This window comes from Saccostrea echinata, unplaced genomic scaffold, assembly GCF_033153115.1.
Source record: "Saccostrea echinata isolate AGI-Se365-2 ecotype Australia unplaced genomic scaffold, CSIRO_AGI_Sech_v1 ptg000020l, whole genome shotgun sequence".
In the NCBI taxonomy this organism is placed as follows: domain Eukaryota; kingdom Metazoa; phylum Mollusca; class Bivalvia; order Ostreida; family Ostreidae; genus Saccostrea; species Saccostrea echinata.
In genome coordinates this window covers 722,981-733,139 of record NW_026889769.1, presented here as the reverse complement: position 1 = coordinate 733,139, position 10,159 = coordinate 722,981, and positions in this window count along the sequence as shown.

Below are 10,159 nucleotides of genomic sequence, written 5' to 3'. Positions count from 1 at the left end.
GAAAATCTGTCAGCTCTAAAAACAACCCCTTTACGTAATTCAATACTAGACAGGTTAGAACAGACAATTTTGCAATGACTATGGTAAAACATTGTTAACTCAACTTTACACACTGCACACTGAAGAGTTTAATTAATTTCATGGTACTTTTATGTATAATTATAGTGATCTACCCTGTGACTGAATAAACTGAAATCGATGGTGTAATAAACATTTCAAGTATTCTTAATATTATTAGATGAAGTAATTGAATACTTCATTTGCATGTATTTTCCCCTTTAAGTAAGCATCAGTGATTTCTAATCTTCAATACTTTGTTGTCTTTTGAACATTTTTCCTGGGACAGAATGGCAGGTACCCTCTATTGAAAATGAAAGATCATCCAAGTATTTTCAATTTTATATGATATCTATGGCACGCCAAATTCACAAAAATGAGCTAATCATAGTTTCACAGTTGATAAACTAGGTTTATCGACTGTAAACTATAGTTTACGGACCGTAAACTACAGTTAACGATGATAATCTATATTTCACATCTGTAAACTATAGTTTACACGATAATCTATGTTTCACAAGCGTAAACTGTAATTAACACGGAAAACAGTCATTTGCTACTGCAAAATATAGTTTATCTGATAAATATAGTTTCACGATTTGTAAACTATGATTTACAACTCTAAACTATACTTAACAAATGTAAATTATAGTTTAGGGTTTGTAAAGTATACTTTACAGACATACATGCATAGCGCCATATTCACAAAAATGCGATAAACATAGTTTTACATTTGAGAAACACAGTTTAGGAACAGAAACTCTTATTTTGTATCGGAGATGCACAATTTTCTGTGAAACTAGATTTCACGACTCTAAACCATAGTTTACAATCAAAACTATAGTTAACAATAGTTTATTTTGTAAATTATAGATCGGCTAATCCTAGTTACAGCATTATAAGATTTTGCTATGTTACGACAATTACATGTTTATCTTATATTAATCTGTAAATATAGACATAACACAGTGCATGCGCAGAATTTATTTTTTTCAACAACCGAATTTTCTTCATACATAAATAAAAGTGGCCTTTTAAGGAACATTTACTTTTAATTAGTAAAAACACAACAAATATTTGAGATCTCTCTCTCTCTCTCACACACACACACAAATTCAAAGGAGGACGTTGAAACCCCCACAACCCCATCTAGATCCGCCACTGCATTTCCTCTCTTTCAGTTTCTTTGTTTTGGTGATGAGATGTGGCGGGAAAATGCTTGGCACATTGTAAAACGCGCTTCACCCTCCTCTGCTTGAGCAAAAAGCTCGTAATATTCTGTCTTTTAAGAATTTAAAATATATTTTTTAAAATTTCCCATAGGAAATGTATATATACACGACATTTTAAAACAAATACAATTAATCCCATTTAATTGATTATATATAACTCGGTCTTTGCTTTAGGTAATGCCCAACACTTGTCCTTAATCACCGCACTGATAAAACCTCTCGCGATTGGTGCCGCGAAATTTTGAATTGAAAACTATCGTTAACAGGTGTTTAGATTCATAAACTATATTTAACACCTCTTAACTATAGTTTACGAGTGTGAATTATAGTTTATGAGGATAAACTATGATTGGCAAATGCGAATCATAGTTTAGCTCTCAAAACTATAGTTTACGATAGATAAGTATAGTTTACGTCTGTTAAATATAGTTTTTGAGTATAAATGACAGTTAACTATAGTTTACGACTGAAATCTATACTTAATGAATGTAAAACATATTTTATCTGATAAATATAGTTTACGATTTGTAAAACTTTGATTAACAACTCTTAACTATGGTTAACAAATGCAAATTATAGTTTACATACGAGAATCTATATTTATCAGCAAAATCTTTGTTAACGTTTATTTACAGACAAATAAACATAGATTAGCATTCGTAAACTACACTATACAAGCGTTAAATATAGTTTTACAAATGCAAACTACAGTTAACGAATCGTTAACTATAGTTTACAGTTCGTAAACTATAGTTTACAATCGATAAACCTAGTTTATCAACTGTTAAACTAGGTTTATCTAATTTTTGTGAATTTGGCGTGCCATAGATATCATTTTCTAACATTTTTCATTAGTGTAAAATTAGATAGTAAAATTTTGATTAGACAGAAATGTTACAGGTTCGAATTTTGAGGAATTTCATTCTGAACATTAAAAATATCAATACCTATAACTATTTTTGCATATATAGTTTACAAAGTATTTTTAGCGTAAAGGTATGAGGGGTTATAAACAAGTGCGTGAACTAACGCCATGGAATTAAAACCGCTTGAGGTACATCTATGAATGTTTACATATTTAGTTAGCATCATCTTTTCTATCTATAAAATAAATTATAAATCATAATTTTTATTTTTTAATAAAGTGTTAATGTGACGCCTGAAAATACGGTGTATTTTCTACGTGAAAAAAACTCTTGATAGCATTTGTCATCCGATAATCACTTTAATTCACTTATGGGTGAATTTTTAAAATTACCACCAAATTGAAAAAAAAAATTAAAAATTCAACTAACCATAACATATTTTTCACTTATATCACCATACTGTACATGCATATTAGTAAAAAGTCTTGAAGTGGCAATAGAATATTCAATTGCATAAAAACGTCTCAAAATTTTTATTAGTAAAATTTCAGTTGAAGAAAATATTGCTACATCCTAAAAGACTATCTAAAATACATATTCAAAAGAAATTAAAGTTTTTATGCTTTAAAATGGTGTCAGGGAAATGAATTATTACAACTAATGTTGATTGAGTTTCTTCACTTGTATTTGTGAAAGAATTGGCTTTTTGATCGTTATTTTACATTGAAGTTTTTTTTTTAATTCTGGCTTGAGAAGTTTAAATATGAGAGAATATGATTCAATACATTCCCCAAAAATTACATTTTTGTCCATTTAAGTCAATTCCTTAAATCTAACCGAAAAGAATTTTGATTAACAAGTTTTCTTACAAAAAACACTAGATTTTGAAGTGATCCTATGTTGCATACCTGACATCCGATATGTATTTTTTTAAACATTGGTTTAAAAATTATAATACACCATAACTCGTTCAAAGTTTGTAAATCAGTTTTGATATTTTTTTTTAAATCATTTACGACAAGTTCTTCATATTTTCTAGACTTCAAAATATGACTACCGGTATTTGCTTGTGTAACATATATTTAAAAATGTATGTTTAATGATGAAAACTATTCTGTGAATGGACTGTAAAATGTCCAAACCAATATCTGTAATTTGTCGATAGACATAAGAATTTGAACTCCAAATACATGTAGTATCAAACATTATCTTCAATTCATTTTTTTAGTAAAGATAGATGAAGTTCATTGATAATTATAAAACAGTTTTGTTGCACTCTTAACTGCAGTAAAATTCAAAAGTAAAACCATAGAACACATTTCACAAAGTAAATCAGATGTGGATTCTTAAAAATTCTAAGGAACATTTGGAAATCACAAAAATCTTACCAAAATCAATAACATAAAACTTTTGACTTTTCAACTCTATATACATCCATTCCCCACGATAAATTAAAGTCCAGGCTTTTTGACATCTGCTTTTTCAATAAAAATGGAAATCGTAAATTTAATTACCTTGTCATTGGTCATTTGCAAAATTATTTGGTAAAAACATTCTGATTGTACACACAAGTACTCTGAGGATTATATTTAAAAGATGCTTGAGTTTCTGATTGGCAATATCTACGTGGTTTTTGGAGACCAGGCCTTCCAACAATCTGTTGGAATTTCTATGGGTACCAATTGCGCCCCGTTATTAGCAGATATATTTTTGTATTCATATGAAGCAGAATTCATTCAAAATCTTATGCGTGAGAAAAAGAAAACTCTTGCTGTGGCCTTCAATTCGACATTTAGATATATCGACGACGTATCATCAATTAATAATAGTTATTTCCATTCATATGTCGACACGATATATCCCAGTGAGCTTGAAATAAAAGATACCACAGATTCTGACACATCTGTTTCATATTTGGATATTTTATTAGAAAAAGACGTTGATGGTAATCTAACAACAAAGCTTTATGATAAAAGAGATGACTTTAACTTGTCAATCGTCAACTTCCCTTACTTATGCAGCAATATACCCTTATCACCTGCAAACGGGGTTTATATCTCTCAGTTGATTCGATACGCAAGAGCATGTTCTACGTATGAACAATTTCTAAAACGCGGTAAGTTATTGACAAACAAGTTGATAAAATAAGAATTTAAACAGTCCCATTTAAAGTCATCTTTTGTAAGTTCTTTGCTCGATACAATGACCTTGTTAGCAAATAAAACTATTATTAAGTCAAATGCTGACTGACGTGTTTCATACTAATTGTTAGGCCATTATTTACGCACTGAATTATCGACGGATTTTACCATTATTTCCCGAAGATGACAAGCACACAGCGGATGTTACCGGTCAGAAGGAGATGCTCACTCCTCCATGGCACCTGATCCCACCTCTTATGTTTTAGAGGTCCGTGTTAGCTCTGGTCCTGATTTGAATTGTTTGAATGGACTTTTGAGCTTGAATACTGTTCGATATCTCCATATATTTCATTTAGAAGATAAAAGTATATTTATAGCATATTTTCTTTCACGGGACAAACACAGTAAGCAGTTGAGGTCAACCAGAAACATTCAACTCATCAATTTTGTCTTTATATTTATTCATATTTGATCAGCAATAATTCTAACATATTTGTAGCACTCCTAACCAAGACCATGTGAGTCTTTACAGTAGAATTGTGAAGTATAAATTACATCAGAACGTGTACCGTTGTTTCAGTTATGTTGAGATGGAATTACTTGCATTTTGTAATAATTTTTCAGTGTGTGTGGGTTTTTTTTTACATTCATAAAAAGAATTCAAAGAAAAGATAAAAACACATCTGGATTGATAAATAAAACTGTCAATAATTTAGTACTCAATTATTCAAATAGATCATTATTGATTAAAGAATATTTATTAGTATGAATAGAAAACTTTTCATCATAATTATAACTTGGATCTTTAAAAAATGTGTTGCACTCCTGATCATAGAAATATAGATCTGAAACACAGACAGACCCTGTAATTGATAAATCTATTTGGTAAAAATGTTCTTTGTGTCTTTATTTTCCAAAAAAAATTAAAGATTCATATACTGATAAAAGTTTTTCCATGCTGGGGAGCAAAACATCAAATTTTGCACTTCTGATATAATTGGGTATGCACAGATACTTGACTTTCATTAATGATGCTATTGATCTATATAACATTTTTTACATGTGTAATTTTAAATAGTACATGTATATCAGTTATTGTTCTACACTTGGAAAATTCTTTTTCGACTTAATTGTCATACAGATATTTAAAATCAATGTTTTTTGGCAACACTTCGTTTTTTCTGTTGCACACCTGACATGGTATAGCATTTATTTCCACCATCAGCCATGGCCACAATGTGGTCAAACAAAAGTTGCTGCAGTCTACATTTAAAGCTCAATACTTTTAATATTAACAGGAATGTCTTTATTTCAAACATAAACCAATATCATTTATTTCACAAATCTTAAAAAAAAATATTGAATTTTCAGAATGTTCACAAAAAGGTGTTGCACTCCTGACATTTTTAACATCATTTTTGGGCATAACTGTCTTGTGACTTGAGAAAATCAATGAAATATTTGACATAGTTAAACAATATCAAAGGACATATGCTGAGACATAGAAGTAAATTTATTCCCATTGCCTGTATTTTAGTGCATGTTGATAAATATGTGTCAGGCCATTTTTTTTAATTCACCCCTATGTTATATGACACAATTGTTCCAACTGACAATTTTTACCTCATTCAGTAAGTTCTATGAAATCTTATCCTAATTTTTTTCATGGAATGCCCAAACAATTAAGGGGTTAAAATGACGCCAAAAGAGAAAGGGGCGTCTTTTTAACACATTCTATAAAGTTTCACCCTGAAAAAAACTGGCATAGACATAGGCCGAAATAGTGTAAGGCAATATGGAGCAAGGTATACCCACAATGTGTCACATGGGTTAAAGCGATCTGAAATCCTTTCATTTTGGTAAATTTTTCCTTTTGTTATTTTTTAATGCTGGGGAAATATTTTTAAATACGTATGCATACAAAGTTTGAAATTGTCAGTCTCTCAATATATTTCCTCAATATAAAAAGTTCAAGATAACGAACTGTAATCAATCTCATAAATCATGTAAAAAAAAAATACGAAACGTGATCAGACAAAAACACGGACACCTGGACACGCAAGAGGTGGGATCAGGTGCCTAAAAGGAGTAAGCATCCCTTTCTACCGGACACACCCACCGTGAGCTTTCTAATTTACTCAAGTAACGGAGTAATCCGTAGTCAAAATTGGTATAAAACAAATTAATGGCTTACCTATGGGTAACGTGTCAGTCAAATTACAAACCAACGATAGGTTGTATTTCCAAACAAAGAATAATTAAGTACTGCTTTATATTTTATGTCCATCGTCCTACCCTCAACTAGACTAAGTACACATTTTGCGTTAGTATTAGGGAGTAAATTTTCATGTCGAATTTGTAGGTTTACAATAAAGTATCTTTATTTGATGTTTGTCAAAGTTCTATAGAAATATATTGACTGTAAGTAAATACAACTAAAACATAATTTCCTATTTTTTTCTTATTGAGCAGAATTTACTTTAAAAACTTCGACATGAAAAAAGATTTCCCTTGCCGTGGCTTTCAATTCGACATTTTTATATATCGACAATGTTTTAATCAACAATTCGTACTCGAACTGATGCTTACTTTTCAAAAGTACAGTATCCCACCTTTGATTTCTTTTTCAGGGTCGCTTTTAGCTCTGATCTCAAAGTTTATTGTTTAATCGAACTTTTTTGTTATCTTCACATTCCAAATTTAGGTGAATTTAAAAAAAAAATGACCGGACACATAATTATCAACATGCACTAAGAAATCAGGCTATGTGAATGAATTTCTGTAGCTCAGCACATGTCTTTTGTTGCTGGCTAAATGCCTACCAAATATCCCATTAATATTTTAAGACACAAAAAAAAGTTATGCCTAAAAATGATGCTAAAAATGTAGGAAGTGTAACACCTTTTGTGACATTTTTAAAATTTCATATTTTTTGAAAATCTGTTAAATAAATAATAACGATTTATGTTGGAAATGACGATTTTCCTGATAAAATTCAATATATTGAGCTTTTAGTAACATTTGCTTGACCAAGTTATGGTCATGGCTGATTCTTAAAAAATGTTATTATACCATGTCATGAGTGCAGCATAAAAAATATAAGGATGATAAAAAAAAAATGATTATAAAAATCTGTATGACAAGTAAGTCAAAATGTAAAACAATAACTGAAAATGCTACATGTATCGCAAGCAGTATAAATGAGAGCCAAGTATCTGTGCATACCGATTTATGTCAGGAGTGTTACATTTCATGTTTTGCTCCCACACGTGGAAAAAAAAAACTTTTGTCAATATATAATTTTTTGCTCTCTGTTTTGGAAAATAAAGAACATTTTTACCAAATAAATCTATCATTTACAGGATCTGTCTGTGTTTCAGATCCATATTTCCATGGTCAGGAGGGCAACACATTTTTATAAAGATTCACATTCAATGATTAAATGACTTCTAGCCATGAAGAGACATAAAAAGTATGTATAAATTAACAAATCACAGCTTTTTTGGACATTTAAAGTCAATTCACAGAATAGTTTTCATCACTAAAATATTTTTTTTCATATATTAACATAAGCAAATAAGTTTTTTTTTCTTGGTCAAGAAAATATGAAAACATTTCCCTAGATGATAAACAATGTCAACAATGAACTGCTTTACAAAATTTTAAATGGGATATTGTGTGTTACAATTATTAAAACAATGTTTAATAAAATACATATCGGATGTTTCGAGAGTACGAGTAACAAAATATGGTAAAATAGGAGCACTTCAAAATCTAGTATTTTTTTAAATAAGAAAACGTTCTTTATCAAACTTCTTTTTTGGCTTAGAATTGAAGAGTTACTAAATGCACAAAATAGTAGTCAGATTTCCTTCTTATTAAAACTTTTCAAACCTGAACTGAATAGAAACAATTAATGTTTGATAACAATCAAAAAGCCATTTTTATATATACATATTCAGGAGAGGAAACTAAACTAGGTTTAGATCTTATATCTCTGAAAGATATAAACCTACAATTCCTTTTGAGTATGTATTTCAGAAAGTAATGTAGTAATGTAATGTAATGTAGTAATATTTTCTTTTTTCAAATGAAGTTCTACTAAAAAAAAATTCTGAAACTCTTTAATGCATTTGTCGATTTTATTGTCACTTCAGAATTTTTAAATAGAATGTATATATAATATGATGTTATAATTGAAATATATGATATGGTAAGTTCAATTATTATTTTAAAAAAATCAATTTGCCGGGCATTTTTTTTGAATTCACCCATTTCAACCTAAAAGAAGAGACACAGATAGGCGTTCAGAACTAAAAAATAAGATTGAGCTATGAAAAATATTGATTATACATGTACTAGGGTATATACTGAGTATTATGGATGGCAATCTAATAAAATATATATTCAACCTCATATTCGATAACAAAAGATCATATGATATAATTTTTTTTAAATCTAGACCTCGTTTTCCTGACGCTCAAGACTGAATCGCAAAAAAATATTCCCTACCTTCTAAGAACTGTTTGTAGTGCACAAAGTTTAAATTTTAATGTTTTCTGGTATTACAAACAAGCTTAAACTTTTGGTATCAAATTACCGACAATGTCCTTAATTTATTCAGCAAATAAAATCTCAACGCTCTTCGCTTTTTATTCCGGTTTATGGCCTAGACTTTAATTTTCTTTTTATAAATTCATATTTTTATAATTCAAATAGGTAACTCTTCATTAAACTTCATAAGTCATCAAATGCAACAATATGAAAAAAATACAAAGTCCATTAACATTTTGAGGTGGGACACGATCTGCGACGAGGCAAGATATAACGCCTTATGTAAAAGGTTTTAATGTTTTATCTGTACCTGATAACTGAATTATAATGAGATCATCCAGGAACGGGTGGAAATATTAAAATAGTTTGAAATGTAAACTATAGTTACCTATTCAAACGAATGTACGACATAATTATTTGACCAACTCCACACAGAGAAAGAAAATTTAAAAGGACACATTAGTCTTATGGACATTAGACTTAGTCACAAAAAAAATGTCAACCTCTTGAAGGAAGAGAAAGGTTATTTTAACAAACTGGAATATACACCTCAATGATCAAGTGCTATATATCGACTATATCGTGTTCCTAATATGTATATTGTGTTAATGATACTATATACAAGATTAAGCGTTTTGTTGATAGTATTGATATCGTCAATATAACAATATAATAATCGATAGTAGTGCAAACCACGTAAGAGGAAATATTCAAATATACACAAAGTATTGTAAAATACATCAGTAAGTATTAATCATAACCCACTCCTAAACGATCATGATTCAATATCGATACGGTATCGTCGATTTCGACAATATCAACAGCAAGAGAAACATCTTACACGGACAGTATTGAAACATACACACAAGTATAAAGAAACACAATAGTAAGATAACAACCGATTCGATATCGACGATATCTAAGTTAATGAAAACTAAGAATGAAAGTATTCAAGTAAAACACACGTTAAAAGAAACAGTATTAAGGGAGATAACCATCTCTTACTAGTATTCAACGATCAATATTCGATATCGATTCCATTATCGACAGTAAGGAAAACATCGTAAATGGAAAAGTATTTAATCATACATACAAGCATTAAGAAAGACATTAAAAAAAATATATAACATTTTTAAAATCTACCGTCGATATCGTGAGTTCATCATGTCTTTGGACTTGGTTTCTAATTTTTCTGAAGGGAATCAGACAACAGGTCCCAACAGGGGAATTATAATGCTCAGCAATACTCCCAGAATGCACGTTCATTTTGTTATTAACCGTTCACGGTAGCCCAGTCGGTAGAGTGTTA